We start from the raw sequence: 22,445 nt of genomic DNA, 5'->3' as shown, positions 1-22,445 counted from the left end.
GCTCCCTCTACAGCCACTGGTCTTGCTTCTTTCGCTTCCCCCCCTTCCCTAATGCCCACCATTATATCTCAATAAAGCTAACTTCCAAGAACTATTTGTTTTGGCAAAGTCAAGTTGAACTGTTCCTTGCTGGCCAAGATCTGTTTGGCCACCTTGACGGGTCCACTCCATGTCCCACTGATCCAACTGAGAGTGCTCAATGGCATCGTCAAGACTCCATGATTCACAGCTTGCTCTTGGCCTCACTATCTGAAGAAGTTTTCCCACTCGTTCTCGGCAAGAAGACCAGTCGTGCCATCTGGGAGACATTATTCACTGCTTTCTCCTCTCCTTCTGAAAGCCGTATAATGTCTCTCACGATGGCCACGCAAGATTGTTTGAGTTAAAATAATACTGCAAGTGTACGGGTCAATCTTAGCTTGGGTCGAACACGAGAAGATATACGCGACCCTATTTTACTCACTTTAAAGTAATGCAAAGTGAACCAAAATTAATTAAAGTACTAAATTAAACTAATGATGATTAAACTAACACGTCCTAACTCACAAACATCTAACGAATTAAATTGGCATGAATTAAATTGGCGTCCTAACACATATCCATCTAACCTATCAAACTAATACGGATTGGAAAGGATAAATTGCAGCCACACACCATAACCACACAAAAAAAAAAACAAAAGAAGAAGAAGGATAATGAGATAAAAGAAGAGAGAATGAGATAGAAGAGAGGGAGAATGAGATTAAGAGTTTAGAGAGTAGAAACCTGGATGTGCTTGACACGGACTGAAATTGCTTGCATGAATGTAATTGAAGAGCTTGAATACTTGAACAAACCTTGCATGGCTTCCTCTTCTAAATCTCCAAGTCTTGTCATCAACTTAGGAACTTAAACCAGAAAGCTTGAAACTAAACTAGAATTATTACAACCATATTGAAGACATGAATTGAAAGCATGAATCAAAAGCATTACAACCATAAAATAAAAATCATAAAAGCAAACTAGAACTTAGATAGCCAAAAACTAGAAGAAGAAAAGAGGAAATTTCACTAATAAATTGAACTAAAAACTGAATTAAAACTAAACTAAAATTAACTTAAAAACTGAACTAGAACTAACTTGTTACAACCCAAAGGGCAAGGGGTATTTATAGGGGGGAGGGAGAAGAGAGAAGAGGGAAGTGGTAGGAGAAATATTTCCTAACAAAAGAGAATATTCTCTTCTCCTTCCTCCTTTACATTGGCTTGAATCCCAAGAAAAAAGATAAAAAAAATAGAAAGAGGGAGAGAAAAGAATCCTAGATACATAAACCTTCTATTTATTGAAAAGTAACTTTCTAATTCTGACTTGTGCTTCCTTTTCTTTGTAGGTGTCTTCTCCAAGCAATGAGATCAAGGCATCTTTGACTTTTCAACCTTCCATAGATGAGAGAATATTTTTCAAATTAAATCTATCCATAGTCAAATCCCAAAAGTGCCCTTGAAAAGTTAGAGGAGAGAGAGAGAAAGGGTGATGACTAGGATTCCACTCACAATTAATGAAATGTCAAATCTATCCTTCAAAAAACGTGGAGCATGGGATGCTTATATGGGCCTCATTGTTGTATTCCTTATGAAAAATCACCCAAAATAGACCCAAATTTAGTCCAATTTTGAATTCGGTAGCCCAAGATATCTCAAGTTGAAGTTGGACTGCTCAAGAGCCTTCCAAATGGAATCTTTCGGCTGATAGAAAAATAACTTCTAATAATTGTGCTAAGGCCCCTGGAATCCAAACTTTTGCTTTACTTTGTCCCCAGCCGATTGTCAATAATTACAAATAAACCCCTATCCACGAAAACGGCCGTAACTTCTTCATTTCAACTCGGAATCAAGTGTCGTTGAACCATTGCGAAGCTGACTCGACGGGTTACACATCTATACTATTAACACCTCAAAATTATGCTAAGGGGCCCACTGTACTCAAGTTCAAATTTGACTAATTGGCGTGATTCTTTCAGTGCTCAATCCAAACTTGATTTTCTCGACTCCTGGCGCTTTCGGCTATTCTTAGCATCGTTTACTCCATTTTCACAAGAATTCACCTAAAACCTGAAAAGCACAAGAAGCACCGAAGTAACTTTATCCAATGTGGTAAAATGTATGCTTTATGCCCTAAGATTTCACACATAAATGTGCTCATCAAATTCCCCTACACTTGAACGTTACTTGTCCTCAAGTAAAGCACATGAAAAACTAACCTAGAATGCAGAAAATCCTAACTCACTTTCGTAGGAATCACGGTTGCACTTAGCATGTGCAACAAGCCTTTGAACCCCTAGGTTACCCCTAGTGGACGAGTTTTGTCTCGTGGGTGTTTGCAATGAATATACACCCAAAATTCAATTGTAAATGAATGCTGCAAATTTTAATCATGGCATAAGTAGGACAGTGCATATAATCCCAAAAAGTGATCAACTAAAGATCAAGGTGCCAAAGGTTCCCCCACACTTGAATTTTATGACCCCACATCAATTCAAGTAACAAGCATGCATCAAGGTCAAGGGATCTCCTCATATTTTCTGAACACTACTCACCTTCAAGTAAATTACTCATAGCATCGATGGAACCAAAGACTTAGGCTTTGAGTATTGTTTACCATACTTTCTTTCCAAGCATTAAGACAAAAGCTTTTTTCTTTCTCAACAACAAACTCTATTTCTAGTCCACTATTGTTCTCTGAATGACATGGTGGAGCATACACCAGACACCCAAATACTTGGTAGCTTCGCTTTTTGCATATATCCATAATGACTTTGAGACATTGATGCAAGAGTTTTTTGAATTTCCTTCCAAGGAATTTCGATCAAGTCACCCTGCTTCATGAGGCACAGTGCCTTGTCTAGTCCCAAGGAATTCCACTTTCATTTCTTTCTTTTTTTTTTTCACTTTCATTCACTTTCATGCCTTGCCTTGCCACAAACAAATTGGTCTCAACTACTAGCCAAAAGATTAAAGGGTCCATTAAACACATAGAGGAATCTAGCCATCAAATGAAATAATGCTCATATTTTCCAATTCAGTCCCTCTCATCGGATGCAAACCAATTACCGTACTTGAAAAGGGATTTCTTTATTATTTCGCATGCTAGGGCACCTAATTCCCTCTCTCTCTCGCTTCGTAATCAAAGAGACTTATGCACATAACCAAACTATCGCCACAATCAAAATTTATCAAATAAGCAAGCTCACACACCCCCACACACACTTAATTCATGCAATATCCTCAATGCATGCAGAAAATAAAGAAGAAGGACAAGAGAGGAGATGAAGGGGCTTACCAGATATAATCAAAAAGAGGATCATGAAGAGTCATGAGCTCTACAACAAGTACTTGAGGCATCAAAAGAAATCTCAATCCATGGCCGACAAATGTAGAAAGGGCTTCAGAACCAGAAAACACTCGACCATGAATTTTAGTAAAGCGAGAAATAATATAGAAGCTAAGCACAACTGAGAAATATCCAATAGAAAAATCTATCCTCATGGGACAATGGAAAATGAAGGCAATAAAACTCATGCCATAAATCCTCCCCTTCTCTCCCGTTTGCAATGTAGAACACATGTCATGTTTAGAAAAACCAACCAAAAATGAATCACAGTAAGCATAAAAAAGATCATGAATGTCAGTAACCTCATCAAAATAATCATAAAAAATGGGAGGTTTACTCAAATCAATCCTAGCAATACAACTATCCGCCCTTTGCATAACTTGGTTTTCCAAATAAGGATCGCGATAAAATGCTTGAAGAGCATCAGGACTAACATTGTCCTCCTCAATAAAATCATTAAACCTAGGAGGTTTGGAGAAATCAACATGTGGGACAATTGAATCCTCAAAATGACAATCATCTGGGTGGTCAAAAGAGAGAGGGGGAGATTGAATTTCTAGGGTTTCTATGCTATCATAAAAATCTGATTCTGAATCAGTGGAAACACTAGGCTCACTAAGACCAAAAATTTTAGGTAAAAGTTGGACGTCCCTAGGTAGCTCATCAAACTCCGCTTCACTAACATATTTAGGAGACTTAATCTCAACAAATAAATCATCATGAAAATCATCATGTTGGGGTTGACTCTCGTTAACCTCAAACTCGGGTGGTGGACTTTCAACATCAATAGGCGGGGGATGGGGTGGTTCATTCGAAACTGGAATCTGGTAACAGAGATTAGGTTCAGGCTGACTAGGTAATTTACCCATTTCCTCCCCTTGCAAGATTGTGACAATCTAGGTGAGTTGCTTCTCTATAAGGGCAAGCCTGTTCTCCATCTCACTCATGCTTGCGGAATTCATTGGAGGGTTGGGCATTAGAGGACCAAACTGATCATGACATTGGAAATTGGGTGGTCCAGCTTGGTTATTCCATTGATCCCACGAGAAATCGGGGTGATCACTCCACCCCTAATTGTGAGTGCCAAAAGAATTGTACTGAAATAGAGGACTCATATTCTCATCGCCAACGCTACCCCCATAAAGATTAGGGCATCCTTCCACAACATGGTTAGTCTGGGGATGTGACCAATCAAAATTTCTCGAAAGCCCATAGTTGGGTTGGGGAGCAAAATTGTACAGGGGTGGTGCAAAATTGTTCTCTAACTCACTACTTTTGGCTTCCCTAGCCTGTTTAAACATTTCCCCCAAAGTCATGGTTGCCTTAGCATAGTTCCATCTTTCCCCCAAAGTCATAGGTGGAAGTGTATCTCCTATTATTCTAAACTAACCCCCTATCCCAAATTGAGGTCTCCCTTAGAAAAATTAAAGAAAAATAAAAGACTAGAAAAAAATTCACTAAAAACATGAGGGAATAAATAGACAGTTGGTGCATTGCCCTCAAAAATCGAAACAATGATTCCAAAGCTGTAAGGTTGCCATATAGGTTGACAGCAAGGGAACCCGTATAGTCTTCAAGAGCCACCTACGGGCAACTCCAATTGGATTCTAATGTAGAGTGAAGAACTACTATACGTTTCTGTTTCCAAGGCACTCACTATGTCGCTTTCCTGTTATCAAAGTTGGTCACCTCCAAAGATAAGTCATATGCCATTCCACTCAACCAAGTCAAGATGCAGTGTCATAGGTAACTTAATCCTATGAGGGACACCAAAAGAGGTTGAGTTTGAGCATAAGAAGGACTTTAGATTGGGTGCACAGTCTTTGAAACAGAAGAGAAACAAGATGAGGTTTTCAAAAACTGATATTTTTTGTTTTTTAGAAGAAAAGGTAAAATAAAATAAAGCACTTCGAATTACTAAAAAATCAGAAAAATAAAGTGGACAATAATCTCCCAACAACGGCGCCAAAAACTTGTTTGAGTTAAAATAATATTGCAAGCGTACGGGTCGATCGTAGCTCGAACACAAGGAGATATACGCCACCCTATTTTACTCACTTTAAAGTAATGCAAAGTGAACCAAAATTAATTAAAGTACTAAATTAAACTAATGATGATTAAACTAACACATCCTAACTCACAAGCATCTAACGAATTAAAATGGCATCCTAACACATATCCATCTAACCTATCAAACTAACGCGGATTGGAAAGGATAAATTGCAGCCACACACCATAACCACATACAAAAAAAAAACAAAAAAAGAAGAAGGAGAATGAGATAAAAGAAGAGAGGGAGAATGAGATTAAGAGTTTAGAGAGTAGAAACCTGGATTTGCTTGACACGGACTGAAATTGCTTGCATGAATGTAATTGAAGAGCTTGAATACTTGAACAAACCTTGCATGGCTTCCTCTTCTAAATCTCCAAGTCTTATCATCAACTTAGGAACTTAAACCAGAAAGCTTGAAACTAAACTAGAATTATTACAACCATATTGAAGACATGAATTGAAAGCATGAATCACAAGCATTACAACCATAAAATAAAAATCATAAAACCAAACTAGAACTTAGTTAGCCAAAAACTAGAAGAAGAAAAGAGGAAATTTCACTAATAAATTGAACTAAAAACTAAATTAAAACTAAACTAAAATTAACTTAAAAACTGAACTAGAACTAACTTGTTACAACCCAAAGGGCAAGGGGTATTTATAGGGGGAAGGGAGAAGAGAGAAGAGGGAAGTGGTAGGAGAAATATTTCCTAAGAAAAGAGAATATTCTCTTCTCCTTCCTCCTTTACATTGGCTTGAATCCCAAGAAAAAAGATAAAAAAAATAGAAAGAGGGAGAGAAAAGAATCCTAGATACATAAACCTTCTATTTATTAAAAAGTAACTTTCTAATTCTAACTTGTGCTTCCTTTTCTTTGTAGGTGTCTTCTCCAAGAAATGAGATCAAGGCATCTTTGACTTTTCAACCTTCCATAGATGAGAGAATATTTTTCAAATTAAATCTATCCATAGTCAAATCCCAAAAGTGCCCTTGAAAAGTTGGAGGAGAGAGAGAGCAATGGTGAAGACTAGGATTTCACTCACAATTAATGAAATATCAAATCTGTTCTTCAAAAAACGTGGAGCATGGGATGCTTATATGGGTCTCACTGTTGTATTCCTTACGAGAAATCACCCAAACTAGACCCAAATTTCGTCCAATTTTGAATTCGGGAGCCCAAGATATCTCAAGTTGAAGTTGGACTGCTCCAGAGCCTTCCAATTGGAATCTTTCGTCTGACAGAAAGATAACTTCTAATAATTATGCTAAGGCCCCTGGAATCTGAACTTTCTCTTTACTTTGTCCCCGACCGACTATCAATAATTACAAATAAACCCCTATCCACAAAAACGGCTGTAACTTCTTCGTTTCAACTCAGAATCAAGTGCCGTTTGAACCGTTGCGAAGCTTACTCGACGGGCTACGCATCTATACTATTAACACCTCAAAATTATGCTAAGAGGCCCACTGTACTCACGTTCAAATTTGACTAATTGGTATGATTCTTTCAGTGCTCAATCCAAACTTGATTTTCTCGACTCCTGGGCGCTTCCGGCTATTCTTAGCATCTTTTGCTCCATTTTCACAAGAATTCACCTAAAACCTAAAAAGCATAAGAAAGCACCAAAGTAACTCTATCCAATGTGGTAAAATGTATGCTTTATACCCTAAGATTTCACACATAAATGTGCTCATCAAAGATCTTACCCAAAAACCCGATGAATCTATCTCAGATTTCTTAAAACGTGCAAAGACCATTACCGAGGAACTTGCTGCAACCGGCCACATGCTTCGTCCGACTGCATTTGATCTTCACATTTTTAGGGGATTGAGACCGGAGTTTGAAGCCATGGTCTCATCCCTCCTTACTCGGACTGATCCGATTCTCTATGATGACCTTAACGCCATGGTACTTAGCCATGAGTTCCTCCATGGCTCATCTATGAAAAAGCTTGCTCTTACTGATCCTCCTGCTCCGACTGGCACTCCTACTGCTAACAATGTCCAACGATCTGGCACCAGCTCGGAATCTAGTACTCCCATCGCTCAATGTGGGGGTCGTGGTGGTGGTTGTTGGGATTGTGGCCGTGGTGGCTGTGGTCGTGGTGCTCCTTTTGGTGGTTATTCGACTGGGCATTTTTGGTGTGCTATTTGTCGTCGTACGAACCATTCAACAGACCGTTGCTATTTTCGCCCACAAAATGGTAACTTTAATCCATCTCTTCCCTACCATCCACCTAACCCACCTCCCATGGTTCACTACACCCATCCAAACCAATCGCCCTCTTATTTTCATCACCCCAACCCACCCCTATTACCCACACCCCACCCTTCCATCACTCTACCATGGTACCCTGACACTGGGGCTTCACATCATGTGACTCCTGACATCCAATCTTTATCTCAATATGATGACTACACTGGCCAGGATCAACTACACGTTGGCAATGGTAAGGGCTTACTTATATCACACATTGGTTATTCTTCTATTCCCTCTTTTTCTAATCGTTCCTTTCATTTAAATAATGTTCTTCATGTTCCATCTATTTCTAAATGTCTTCTCTTTGTTCAAAAATTTTGCAGTGATAATAATGCTTATTTTGAATTTTACCCATCTCACTTTCTTGTGAAGGATCAGGTCACCAAGTCAACTCTATTGTCCGGACCGAGTATGGGAGGTTTTTATGAACTCCTTCCTACTGGCCCACCTTTTGCTTCTTCCGCCGTTCGATCTTCAATTGATATCTGGCATCGCTGTTTAGGACACCCGCATGAGCGCCTACTCCATCAAATGCTTAGACAAAATAACTTACCATATTTTTCTTCTCGCAATAATGGTGTTTGTACGACTTGCCAATTAGGCAAGGCCAATAGACTTTCTTTGCAAGTTACAAATAGTCGTAGTTTATTTCCCTTGGACTTGATTTATAGTGATGTGTAGCGACCCTCTCCCACACCCTCTTTATCTGGACATAGGTTTTACATTATTTTTGTGGATGATGCGACTAAATTTATTTGGTTTTATTCCCTAGTCCGTAAATTAGAAGTTTTTAATATTTTTTCACAATTTAAAGCATTGGTTGAATGTCATTTTGACAAAAAATTAAGGCTGTTCAAACCGATTTGGGTGGCGAGTTTTGTACTCTCCCTGCTTTTTTTGCTAAGCTTGGCATTAACCATAGAATTTCTTCACCTCATACGCATGAGTAGCAAGGGGCAGTAGAACGCCGTCACAAACATATTGTTGAAACGGGATTATCCCTTCTTGCTTAAGGGTCTGTTCCTCGCCACTATCGGAATTTTGCCTTTGAAACAGCGATGTATTTAATAAATAGGATGCCCTCTTCGGTTTCTCATGGGGTTTCTCCTTTTCAACTTGTTTATCACAAAGAACCAGATTACACATTTTTAAAAGTTTTTGGTTTTTTATGTTTTCCATGCTTACGACCATATAATAAGCACAAGATGAATTTTCACTCTTTGCCGTGTGTCTTTCTCGACTATGGCTCGTCTCATACTGGCTATCGTTGCCTTCACATTCCTTCCAATAGGATCTACATTGCGCGACATTTTCACTTTGATGAACAGCCATTCCCTTTTTCCACCTCTATATTGGGACCTCCCCCTGGTTCCCCATCTATCTCATCTGGACCTTAGGGTTCTGCCCCAATCAGGCTCTCTCCGTTGAGCCATCCCCCTCCCACGGGTGTGCCCTCACCCTTGCCAACGCCTGCTGCTCCCATGCCACGTGTGGCCAGTCCCATGTTCACCCCTATCCACCCTGTGGTTACCTCCCCCACACCCTTGGCCTCCCCATCCCCTTCACCCGCGGCACAAACACCTTCACCACCCAGGCGTACTCGCCTGCTTAGTGAACTCTATGCCACTACTACTGCTGCCACATCCCCACCATTGGATCCACCTGTCAGGCTGCCCACTTGTCGTCCTACTGGTCTAAGTGTTACTACTGATGTTGTTGAGCCTAGTTATTTTTCGCAGGCTTTGAAAGTGCCCGAATGGCGCAAAGCTATGGCTATTGAATTCAATGCCTTGATTCAGAATGGTACTTGGTCTTTGGTCCCACGATAGCCTCATATGAACCTTATAGGGTGTAAGTGGATTTATTGCATCAAACACATGGCGGATGGCTCTCTGGAGTGCTACAATGCGCGCCTTGTTGCGAAAGGTTTTCACCAATAGCACGGCATCGACTATGATGAAACTTTTAGTCTGGTTGTTAAATCAAATACCATTCGCTATGTTCTCTCTATTGCCGTCTCTCAAGGGTGGTCCGTACGGTAGTTGGATGTTAGTAATACGTTCCTTTATGGCCGTTTGGACGAAGAAGTGTATATGTCACAACCACCAGTGTTCACTGACTCTAATCATCCAGGTTATGTGTGCCATCTCCATCATTCCATTTATGGTCTCAAATAGGCCCCAAGAGCCTAGTTTTGTCGGTTTTTTACTTTTTGATCCTTCTTGGATTTCGTGGTTCTCGAATGGACACATCCCTTTTTATTCAGAATGAGGGTGCGCATGTTTGCTATATCCTTATATATGTTGATGATATTTTGGTAACAGGTAGCAGCCCTTCTATGATCTCTTCTCTGTTACAGCAGTTGACAGGTGAATTCTCCATTAAGGACCTTAGTGCTGTCCACTTTTTCCTAGGGGTTCAGGCTACCCCACATCCCAAGGGGCTGCACCTCTTACAGTCTCGACATACCTCTGACCTTTTGGTGCACACAAATATGGCAAACTGCAAACCTGTGAGCATCCTATGGCTACCACTAAGGTGGCATCATCTGCAGGGGGTGCCCCTCACCCTGATCCCACCGAATACAAATCCGTGGTTGGTGCACTACAGTATGTGACCCTCACTAGACCAGATGTTTCTTTCGCAGTTAATCGGGCCAGTCAGTTCAAGCATGCACCCACTTCAGGCCATTGGCAACTGGTCAAGCGTATACTGCGCTATTTGAAGCACACTCATAGTCATGGGCTACTTATTGAACGGTCTCCTTCCCGATCCTTGCAGGCTTTTTCTGATGCAGATTGGGTAGGGGACATTGGTGATCACAAGTCTACAGGTGGTTTTGCCATTTTTCTAGGCCCTAATCTGGTGTCTTGGACTTCTCACAAGCAGAAAACTGTGGCCTGATCCTCAACTGAGGCCGAATACAAGGCACTGGCTGATGCCTCTGCTGAATTAATCTGGATCGAGTCGTTACTTGGTGAACTCGGCTACCCTTTATCTGGTGATCCTATTTTGTGGTGTGACAACATTAGGGCAACCTACCTTTCGGCAAACCCGGTGTTCCACTCCTGCACGAAGCACGTTGAGATTGATTCCCACTTCGTTCGTGATCGTGTCGCCAAGAAATAGCTCCAGGTTCAGTTTATCTCCACTAAGGATCAATTGGCTGACACCCACACTAAACCACTTGGCACTACCCAGTTCTAGTTCTTATGAGACAAGCTAAAGATTTGGGTTCCCGATTATCCACCTTGAGGGGGTGTAATAGGATGGTACACTCTCTCCCTCTTTTTCCTCTCATGTGATATTGGTTTTGTCACATGTGATATGGAGTGCTACCCAAGTATTCTCAAGATCTCTGGAATCCATCCTACATGGTAACTGTGATCACATGTGATATGGAGTGGTGCCCAAGCATTCTCAAGATCTCTGGGATCGGTTCTACATGGAAATTATGTATTCCAATTGTATTGTAATATTTACTTCCATTTCTGTTTAGTGAGATATCTCAACCACTGTAGCCATTATATATTCACCATTGGAAAATCAATGAAACATGGCATAATATTGCAACTCAACAATCTCTAACCTCAAAAGGACTGTTAAGCAATACACTTCCCCTTTATAGGAATTTGATAGTGTTGCTAGAGGAAAAGATTGTTGGAATATAAACTATGAAGAAATTTTGAATTCTAACGATCCAAAGAATGTGTATGGGCCTTTAAGTCAATGTTCAAGCTGTTCTATTTGAACAATCTAACAGATTTGAAGCCTCTCAAGGAAAATTAAACCAAGTAGTACAATTAATAAAAGGCAATGCTAAACTTGTTTGTCGTGTAAGAAATATGTTGAAAAGTCTTTCATGACAATACTGTTATTTGCTGCATTTTCAATTAGTCATGGTATTTGGGGTCCATGCAATCAATAAGATTGCAACGCTTCTACATACCAACATGTTCAATTCCTTCTTTCTAGGAAAATGCAAGTGTTACCAGAATCAGGTAAAACCCGATCCACGCACCCACTCGGGGCTGAAATGGGGCCCATGCCCATTAGGGTTTGGGGGGCCAGTAGGTGGTCCCTCCCTTTATATAGGAAGATGGAGGTAGCCATATACGTGAGCAGCCTCTCTTCCCTAACTCACTCTCATCTCTTTGTCTCTCTCCCTCTTTGATTACATCAATGAGTAGGGATTCCATCTTGTTCCCTTGGATTTAGAGTGTGGAATCTCCATTAGAGAAACCTAATGTGTTCGAGTATCGTTGTTAAGCTTGTGACATCAGAGTTCGTGCGTGTTAATGTGATATATTTCCTTGAATTTATGATTCCCCAATAAAGGAATATATATAAAGATTACAAAATGGCAGATATACAAGGAAACAAATAAGATAGAGGATACATGGAATATTGGGTTACACATTGACAAAGATTTGACGGTGAGACTTCTATTCAAAGGTAAGATCCATATCGCATGTGATCATAGCTTCAAGTTGAGATAGAGGTCATATCGCATGTGATAGAGATTACCAAAAATATAAGATTAGGTTGTACATGGAATGTACAACCGATGATAGAGATTATATCGTCAATACACCCCCTCAAGGTGGAGAATCGGGCAACCGAATCTTCAGCTTATCTCATAAGAAATCAAAACGAGTAGTAGACAAAGCTTTGGTAAATGTGTCAGCTAGTTGATCGTGAGTAGAGATGAACTGAGCTTAGAGTTGTTTCTTGGCCACACGATCATGGACAAAATGAAAGTGAACCTCGGCGTGTTTGGTGCGGGCATGAAACACCAGGTTGGCGGAGAGATAAGTGGCACCAATATTGTCGCACCACAACACAGGAGGGCTAGGAAGAGGAAAGATGAGTTCCTTAAATAGGGATTCCAACCAAATCAATTCCGCAGACCATCAGCCAAGGCCTTGTACTCGGTCTCAGTGGAGGAGAGTGCAATAGTGTGTTGCTTTTGCGATGTCCACGAAATTAAGTTCGGCCCGAGAAAGATTGCAAAACCACCTGTGGATTTACGATCACTACCATCACTAGCCCAATCCGCACCAGAGAAAGCATGTAATCGACGAGAAGGTGACCGCTCCAGGAGAAGACCATGAGTGGAAGTGCTCTTAAGGTAGCGCAAGATCCGTTTCACAAGTTGTCAATGATTCTTGGTAAGTGCATGCATGTACTGACATGAACGGTTGATCGAAAAAGCCACATTAGGTCGAGTGAGGGTGACATATTGGAACGCCCCAACCATAGAGTGATATTCTATGGAATTATCATGCAAAGCACCCCCTGAGTCCGAATCTTTGACTGTGGACATAGGCGTTTTGACCTTTTTACAATCAACCATACCGGTGCACCATAGTAGATCTGATATGTAATGGGACTGAGAGAGAAGGAGTCCACGAGAATGCACTTTAACCTCAATGCCCAAGAAAAAGTGAAGGGGACCCAAATCTTTAATGGAGAACTCGGTGGACAGTTGACAAAGGAGAACAGGAACCACAGAGGCATCACTGCTGGTCACCAATATATCATCCACATAAATTAAAACATAATAGACAAGAGAACTACTGCGTCAGACAAACAAAGAAGTGTCTGTTTTGGATCCAATATAAACCAAGTTGAATAAGAAACATTGAGAGATGATGAAACCATGCCTGAGGGGCCTACTTAAGACCATAGAGAGAGCGATGAAGTCTGCAGACATGAGATGGATGGTTAGAATCAACAAAACCCTGTGGTTGGGTCATATATACCTCTTCTTGTAACAGGCCATGGAGAAAAGCATTATGGACATCCAGTTGCCAAACCGGCCAGCCCTGAGACACCGCAATGGATAGTACACAGCGGATGGTAGTGGGTTTGACAATGGGACTAAAAATCTTACTATAATTGATCCCAAACTATTGGTGAAAGCCTTTGGCTACCAATCGAGCCTTGTAACGCTCAAGGGACCCATCCGCATTGCGCTTGATATGATAGACCCATTTGCAACCTACCAAATTCATATCAGGGGTCTTGGGAATAAGAGACCAGGTGCCATTACGAACCAAAGCATTGAACTCTTCAACCATTGCAGCTCACCACTCAAGTACCTTGGATGCCTGCATAAAACAAGTGGGCTCCATAGGAATAATGTCAGTAGTATGGGCGTGGGGTTTGGTACGTTGGCAAAGTTGGATAGGGTGAGTGGATGGATGCGTCGGTTGGGATGGGGGAGGTACAGTAGGTGGGTAAAGATCACTGAGGAGTCAGGTACGCAGGGGAGGAGAAGGAGAGCCATGGGTAATGGTGAGAGTTGGTTGGGAGTAGCAGGTGGTGAGGAGTACACTGGTGAGATGGGAGGGAAGGCTGGTAAGGGCATTGGAGGGGTGGCAGGGGGAATGAGGAACTTGTAAAGGGACCGAAGCCCAAGGAGACAAGGAGGGGGAGGGAGTGGGGAGCGGTCCTAAGATGGAAGCAGCAAAGGGAAATTTTTCCTCATTGAAGCGAACGTGCCGAGCAATGACAAAATGATTGGTTTGCAAATTGAGGCACCGGTATCCCATATTAGAAGCACTATAGCCTAAGAAAACACACGGGGAAGAACAAAAAATCCATTTTATTCTTATTCTAGGGACGAAGGTAGGGAAAACATAAACAACCAAAGACTTTTAGAAATCTATAATCAGGGAGCCTATGAAAAACAAGTTGAAACAGGGATACCCCGAGGGAGACAGAAGATGGCATTCTATTGATTAAGTAAACGGTAGTTTCAAAAGCAAAGTGCCTAGGAACAGACCCATTAGCAAGAAGGGACAGGCCAATCTCAACAATGTGGCGATGATGCTATTCAACCGTCCATTGTTCTACATGGGTGTAGGGGGCAGACAAACGGTGACTAATGCCAAGTTTCTGGTGGGAGGTTGCAAAATTCACCACCCCAATCTGTTTTACACATTTAATTTTCCTACCAAATTGTCGTTCAACAAGAGATAGAAAAATAGAGAAAACAGAAAATACTTCAGATTTACGCACATGGGGGTAAAACCAAATAAATTTAGTATTATCGTCCACAAAGATTGCATAATACCGATGACCATCCAAAGACGAGGTAGAAGAAGGGCCCCAAACATCACTAAAAATAAGGTCCAATGGAAAAATACTTTTACTAAAATTTTGATGCAAAGTTAACCGACTGGATTTGCCTAACTGGCAAGGAGAACACAAATTACTAATACGGGAAGAAAAACTAGGTAAATCATTGACATTTATTATATGCCTAAGAAGACACTCATGGGGGTACCCTAATTGATGATGCCAAAGATCCAAGGAGGTGCGAACAACAACATTAGCAGAAGGAGAGTTGGGGGATTGGAATTCATAGAGGCCCCCTTTACTTGGTCCAGACAGCAGAGTTGACTTGGTGACCTAATCCTTCACAAGAAAGTGAGATGGGTGAAATTCAAAAAATACATGATTATCACAAGCAAATTGCTGAACATAGAGAAGTTGTTTGTTAATGGTGGGAACACGAAGCACATTATTTAAATAAAAAGTTTTAGAAAAATGAGAAGGAAGAGAGGTGGAACCAAGATGTGTAATGGGTAAGCCCTTACCATTGCCAACCTGTAATTATTCTGTACTAGTGTAATCATCATATTGGGATAAATCTTGAAGGTCTGGGGTACCATGGTGAGAAGTACCAGTGTCAGGATACCAGGGTAGGGGTGGGGCATGGTGAGGGGTGGGAAGCAATGGAGGTTAAGGGTTAAAATAAGATGGGGGTAGCGGTGGGGTAGGTGTAGTGGGCCAAAGGGTGATGGGAATTATTGTACTGTGGAGGGGACTATTGGTAACCCTGTTTCAGGCGAAGAAAGCATCATTCAATCGAGTGGTTTGTTTGGCCACAATATGTACAGTAGAATCGGCAAGAAGACTATCTAGGAGTACCACCAGAGAAGGCACCATGCCCTCGACCACCAGGACACCTACCATGGAAACCTCTGCCATCACGGTTTGCTTGAGGAGAACCAGATGCAGAGGATGTGGTGGAGCGTTGCACAGAGTTGGCGGTCGGAGAGATCTCAGTTGCAGAGCACTCTGAAAGTAATAGTTTCTTGAGGGAGGAGCCATGAAGGAATTCATGGTTCAGTAACATGGCGTGAAGATCGTCATAAGGTGTAAGGTATAGCATCAATCTGAGTCAAGAGAGAATCAACAATGGAGCGAAAATCAAGCTTGAGGCCACGAAAAATGTGGAGATTGAACGCACTAGGGCGTAAGTGGTGACTGGCAGCATTTAGTTCACTAGAGATGGACTTAGCGCATTGGAGGAACTGAGAGACAATTTCCTCTGGTTTCTGAGTCAGGTCTTGCATAGCCATGGTGAGAGCCATCAGACGGCTCTCAGAGGGAGAAGAGAACGCAGTGCACAAAGATTGCCAGATGTCCAGACTCATGGATTTCCCAATAACGAGGGGAAAAACTTCTTCAATGAGGGAGAAGATGAGGAGGCTCTGAATCAGAGAGTCCTGGAGACGCCAGGTAGCAGCAGCAGTAGAGTCGGTTGCCAAAGGAGAGTGCCCCAAGGTAATCGAAGAGGTCCTGGCCGATCAAAAAAGGCTCAGTTTGAGTCTTCCAAAACAGAAAATTCATGGAGGTGAGCATGATAGAGATGTAGTGATGAGCATGGTGGAGAGAAGGAGACACACCAATCGGAGGAGTGTCCTGACCAAGAGAGGAGATGACGGTGGAGCTGGAGTCGTCCTGCATGGTGAAGGAATAAAAATATTTTTAAAAGAATGAAACTCGTTGGATGATAGGGCTCTGTATACCATGTTAATGTGATATATTTCCTTGAATTTATGATTCCTCAATAGAGGAATATATATACAGATTACAAGATGGCAAATATACAAGGAAACAAATAAGATAGAGGATACATGGAATATTGGGTTACATATTGACAGAGATTTGATGGTGAGACTTCCATTCAAAGGTAAGATCCGTATCGCATGTAATCATAGCATCCAAGTTGGGATAGAGGCCATATCGCATGTGATAGAGATTACCAACAATACAAGATTGGGTTGTACATGTCATGGAATGTACGGATCGACTCGTAGAGCAACCGGATCCTTCCGCTGCGTTGAAAATCAACATCGATGTAATTCTAAACCCGAGAGATATTTCAGTTAAATATTGGCATTAGAGCCTATGTTCTTGGTTGTACTGCCCGTCATCGTCGCAAATCACCGCACATCGTCGTGCTTTGGCCGCAGCCATGCCATGCTAAACCATTATCATTTTTTTTTAATCTTTTTCTTTCTGGTTCGGGTGGAGATAGATGACAATCACTGTGCCGTTGCTTGGGTCGTGGGGGTATTCTGTGGATGGCCAATCAATGTGGCATGCACAGCCACAGGCTGCTACTCCCTCTGAAGCCCACAGCCTAGAGACCACAGTTTTTTTTGGTGCGCATGGCACCTCTGGTCGAACCACTGCTGGCCTTCCTTGCTGCATGTGCGCTCTCCATTGGCCACTTTCTTATGCCCATGATGGCCATGCCTTGTTGGCATTCTCTATTGTTTGTTTGTTTTTTTGCGGCTGCGCAGCTTCTGGTTATATGGATCTGCAGTTTTTTTTTTTCAAAAAAAACAAAGGGGCAAATCCAATTATGGTGATTTGGGCCTGTCGGCCATTAATGGCTGAAACCTTTTTTTGTTTTTTTTTTTTTTCCTTTAACCACAACTCACACACACACAGGGGGCAGCAATAGCAAGCCACGGCTTGCGGCTGCTGCGCCTGTATGCAACCTTTACGTGCGTGGCTATTGCCGCTGCTGCCGCGTTTTGTTTTATTGAGCGCATGGCCTTATGTTAGCTGCTGTCCGGGTGTTAGAAAGCACACTCTGTTGACGCTGCCACTGATGCCGATCCCCTTGTTATTATTCAACAATTAAAAAAAAATATTGGGACTTAATTAGGGTTCTTGAGGAAGAAGATGGGTGAAGGGATTCTTCCTCTTCACCCATATCCGTACTCAACCCTAATGGGCTATTTTTTTAAGATCAATTTTTTTAAAATTATAATATTTGAGATTATAAATTGCCCTTGAGATTTTATTTTTGCTTTAATGTGTTTGCAAATTTAAATTTACAGTTTTTATTCGTGATACTTGGTTGGTGATCGTGTCGTTAATCGGTCAAAAATAAAACCCGAAATTAATCTAGCAAGTAGCAAGTAAGGGGTTGATCTACGGAGAACTGGAAGGCTAAATTACTAAGATGATTAGATAAAAGTGATGAAAATTAAAATGCAATAAATCTGATTTTAAACTACGAACAAAAGAAACGAATCTAAACTAACAACGATATGCAAATACGGGAGAAGACTATCTTTAGGGTTCAAATCCCCAATGGAATTGTTATTCAATTTGGTTGCATGCTTCAGTTTATTATAACCACAGACCTAATAATACCACAGAATGTAGGGTTCCTCCTAGGTATGGACTATCTTGACGAGTACTATTGTCCTTCACTTATAGGGCTTGGCACGCTTAGTTTGTTCCTCTATAATCCATCATCGGTACAACCACATAAGAACAGAATACCATTGCTTGAATGAAAAATAATGAATCATAGAAACAAAACTTTCAATTAAATATATCAATTAAAATCATCCAAATAGGAATGGGGTCTCAATATCAGACAATCAAAATGCAAACCAGAATTTTAAATAATAAACACCATTAGTTCATCTACACCAAAAGATAGAAAGAACTTAGTCGATCATGGTGCTAAGAGACAGGGGGCAGCAATGGTGACGATTATCCATGGAGATGTGCTTGGCGATCCCTACAAATTGTTGCCTAGGAAGAAAACGTTTGAAGAAGATGATGGAGATGCTCTGCTGGTTCAGTAATGGTGCTAATTTTATTAATAATTTTCATAATCGAATCCTCTCTGGTTTCAACAGATTTCAATATATATATCTCTAAGGGACACCGAGAGAGTGAGATCGTGCCAGATTAGAAAGTAGAGATATAAGAGGAAAGAGAGAGAATACTGGAATAGAATTAGGAAAGGTGGGACCGTGAGGAATTTGAGAGGGAGAGGGAGAGGGAGAGAGAGAGAGAGAGAAGATATAGAATTGAAATAAGAGAGATAGAACCGTAGTGGGATGAGATCGAGAGAGAGAGAGAGAGAGAGAGAGAGAGAGAGATTGAAGAGATAATTTAATCTAAATGATAAATTTGATCAAAATTCTATTTTTGAAAATATCTCTCCATCTTGGCCCCGGATGGACCCAATCCGAGAATTAAAGTTATTCCAATTAATATTTCGGACGATATGAACCCAATATCGGATATCTTCTAAAAATTTTTCAATTTTTTTAAATTATGATTATGCCCTTGAGTCTTCAGTGAAACTTCTTCCCATCTTGCCCTTGATCACATGTGAGTCGATTCATGGGTAGGCTGGTGCCTAGATTGCATCAAATCCTTCCTTGGTTCTGGGCTCGAGCTTGCATTTCAACTCATTTTTCGGCCCATTACTCTTTTCTGGCCCAAAAAGAATAATCACATGTATGGGCTTCAAAACTGATGCGTACTTTTAATGCAACACGTTCATCTTGCTCAAAATTCATCTCTCTTCGTAACCATGAAAAGAAACTAGACCACTTTACGTGTAAATCTAAAGATACAATGCCCGATAGTCCAGGATAGCATGAAATCGCATAAAATGACCTAAACCTGAAAATAACAGAAAATACCCAAGGTAGCTCCATTCTAAGCAGATAAAAATGTAGAATTAAATGGAATAATTTCACACATAAATGTGCTCATCAAATACCCCCACACTTAGATTTTGCTAGTCCTCGAGCTAAAATAAAATAAAGAAAACAAAAATCCTAACTCACTTTCGTAGGAATCACGGTTGCACTTAGCATGTGCAACAAGCCTTTAAACCCCTAGTGGATGAGTTTTGTCCCGTGAGTGTTTGCAGGGAATATACACACAAAATTTATGATGGCAAGTTTAAATTTTGACAATGGGTAAGAAGCACACACCAAATCCAAAACTAAGATGTTCTACTTAAGATCAAGAAGACAAAGGTACCCCCACACTTAAGCTCTTAATACCCAATATTGATTCTAGCAACAGGTACACATCCTAATGAGGGAATCTCTCCATTTCTTTCAAACACCACCTTACTTAAGGTAAGACCACTCATGACGTCATGGGCACCAAGGACTTTAGGCTTCGGAGCATTTTCGACCATACAATTGTACCAAGGCAATGACATTTCTTCCTTCTCTTTTTTTTTTTTTTTTCACAATGAACTCCATTTGCTACTCCACTACTGTTCCTCAAGGCCATGCAGGGTCACTACACAAAACACCCGAGCTACTAGGTAGCTTTTCTTCTTACATATATCCACAAGGATAGTGATGCTAGAGTTCTTTTTCAGAATTTTCACCCCAAGGACTGTCAATCAAGTCACCTCGCTTCCTGAGGCGGAGTGCCCTATCTAGCTCTAAGGAATTCAATCTTACTTTTATTTATTTATTTTTTCTTTTTCTCCTTTTTTTTTTTTTTGTCATGCCAAAATTAAACTTGGTCTCAGCTCCTAAGCAAAAGCTCAAAGAAACACAAGACAACCAGGTGGTTTGTCCCTTCAGACAAGATGGGGCTCTTATTGTCTAAGTCAAAACCCACCTTAGGACACGTACTAGCTATTGTCCTCTCAACAGGGTTTTCATTACTTTAGATTAGGGTTCCTAAGTCTCTCTCTCCCGCGCTTTGCATCAAAGTAATAGCGAGACATGTAAAACCTACCAAAAGCCAAAAATAAAAATTTGCCAATCAGTCTCACACCCCCCCTCCTCACATTTAAAGTATGCAGTGTCCTCAATGCATGCAGAAAAATAAAAACAAGGATAAAGGAAGGAGTGTACCAGAAATCAACAATATACGGTAGAACAGTGCATTCAACAATCAGTGCAGCTACATAAAAAAAAATAAAAGCAAACAAACACAAAAAGAAACAAAAGTACTAAAGAAAAAATAGTGGGTTGCCTCCCAAAGAGTGCTAAGTTTAGAGTCTTCAGCCAGACTTAGAATGACTCATGGAGGGTCAAGGATCAAATCATACCAAGGAGCCGGTTTAGAAGAAGATTGGAGAGATGTAACCAAAGGGGGGAGCGGCTCAAACCTAACTGTCCAAGGTGGCCATTCTAAGAGGGTGAGGAATCTAGCAAAGTATGCACCTCTTTAGTGTATGCCTCAGACTCATCTCCAAGCATAACATAGTGCTACAAAGGGTCATCAACAAGCACGAGAGAAGTGTGATCAACCACAACTTCGTCTAATAAATCCAATGCAAAGCACTTTTCTTCTCTAAAGGAACCTAAGGATGCATTAAAGAATTTGAGCCTAAGTTTCTTATTCCCAAAAAAGATGTCCATGGCACCCGATCTATAATTTATGCAAGCATGTGCAGTAGCTAAGAAGGGGTGCCTTAAAATGATAGGGGGAAGCTTGGCTGTGGTGGCTGTATCCATATCCAGGATAAGGAAAGTACAATTCTTCCACCTTCATTAAAACATCTTCTAACAATCCACGAGGTGTTTTGATAGAACGATCAGCCAACTGAAGGATAACCTCAGTGGGTTTCAAATCTCCTAAACCAAATCTGTCATAGACTGAATTAGGTAAAATATTCATACTAGCCCCTAAATCAAGTAGTGCCCTACTTATGGAGAGATCTCCAATGATGCAAGAGATAAGAGGTGCACCTGGATCCTTAAGCTTAGGGGATAGGTGGCTGAAAATTACAGAGCTAACTTATTCAGTCAAATGGACGGTCTAAGGGATTTGGTTTCTCAACGTACGCTTTTGGGTGTAGAGGTCTTTTAAAAATTTAGCGTAAGCAGGAACTTGCTTCATAGTATCCAAGAGGGGGAGATTGATGCGAACTTGTTGGAACAAGTCGATCATCTCTTGCATCTTTTCACCCTGTTTACCCTGAAGGGGGTAAGATGGTGTCCGAAGGGCTTGGGGAAAAGGGACCTTTGGAATGTAAGAATCATGTGATGGTCCCTCCATAATAGGAATGTGCAGCCCCTTCCTTGGGAACTGATGAGTGGGTTTCACAAGTGTTGTTTCAGTAATGGAATCATGTGTGTCTACATCACCACTGGATTTCTCTCGGTTGACTTAGCCTCTCCCTGACCTTAAGAACTAGTGGGCAGCGTCCCATTAGTGGCTAAGGGTGCATCAGGTTTTTCCACCCTTGTGCCACTCCTCAGGACTGTGACTGACTGGACTTGCTCTTTCCCTGGACCCATTTGACTATTTGGGTTACCTATTGGCTGACTTGGCAATTGGCCAGCCTCCCTCCTACTTATAGCATCGGCTAGCTGACTCAGTTGGTTCTCTAGCTTATTAATGGACTGAGTATGTGAGTGAAGCAGCTATGTGTTCTGCTCGAGTCCACTTAATGCTTTTAGCACCTTTTCCTCAAAGGATTGATTCTGTTGGGGTTGAGGATATGGTGGTTTTCCACCCATATAGGCATTGGTTTTAACATTAAATGATGGCCTATATGGTGAGTTTGGAGGGTTATTAGGTACTGAGTTTCTCTATAAAAAGTTTGGGTGGTTTCGCCATCCCGGGTTATAAGTATTGGAAAAGGGATCATTACCCGGTGTATGAAAACTTTAAGCCATTTGCACCTATTCTTGAACAAACTCAGGGTATTGTGTAGCC

Source organism: Telopea speciosissima, chromosome 4 (genome assembly GCF_018873765.1).
Source record: "Telopea speciosissima isolate NSW1024214 ecotype Mountain lineage chromosome 4, Tspe_v1, whole genome shotgun sequence".
NCBI classification, from domain to species: domain Eukaryota; kingdom Viridiplantae; phylum Streptophyta; class Magnoliopsida; order Proteales; family Proteaceae; genus Telopea; species Telopea speciosissima.
Note: the sequence above shows the minus strand (reverse complement) of the source record.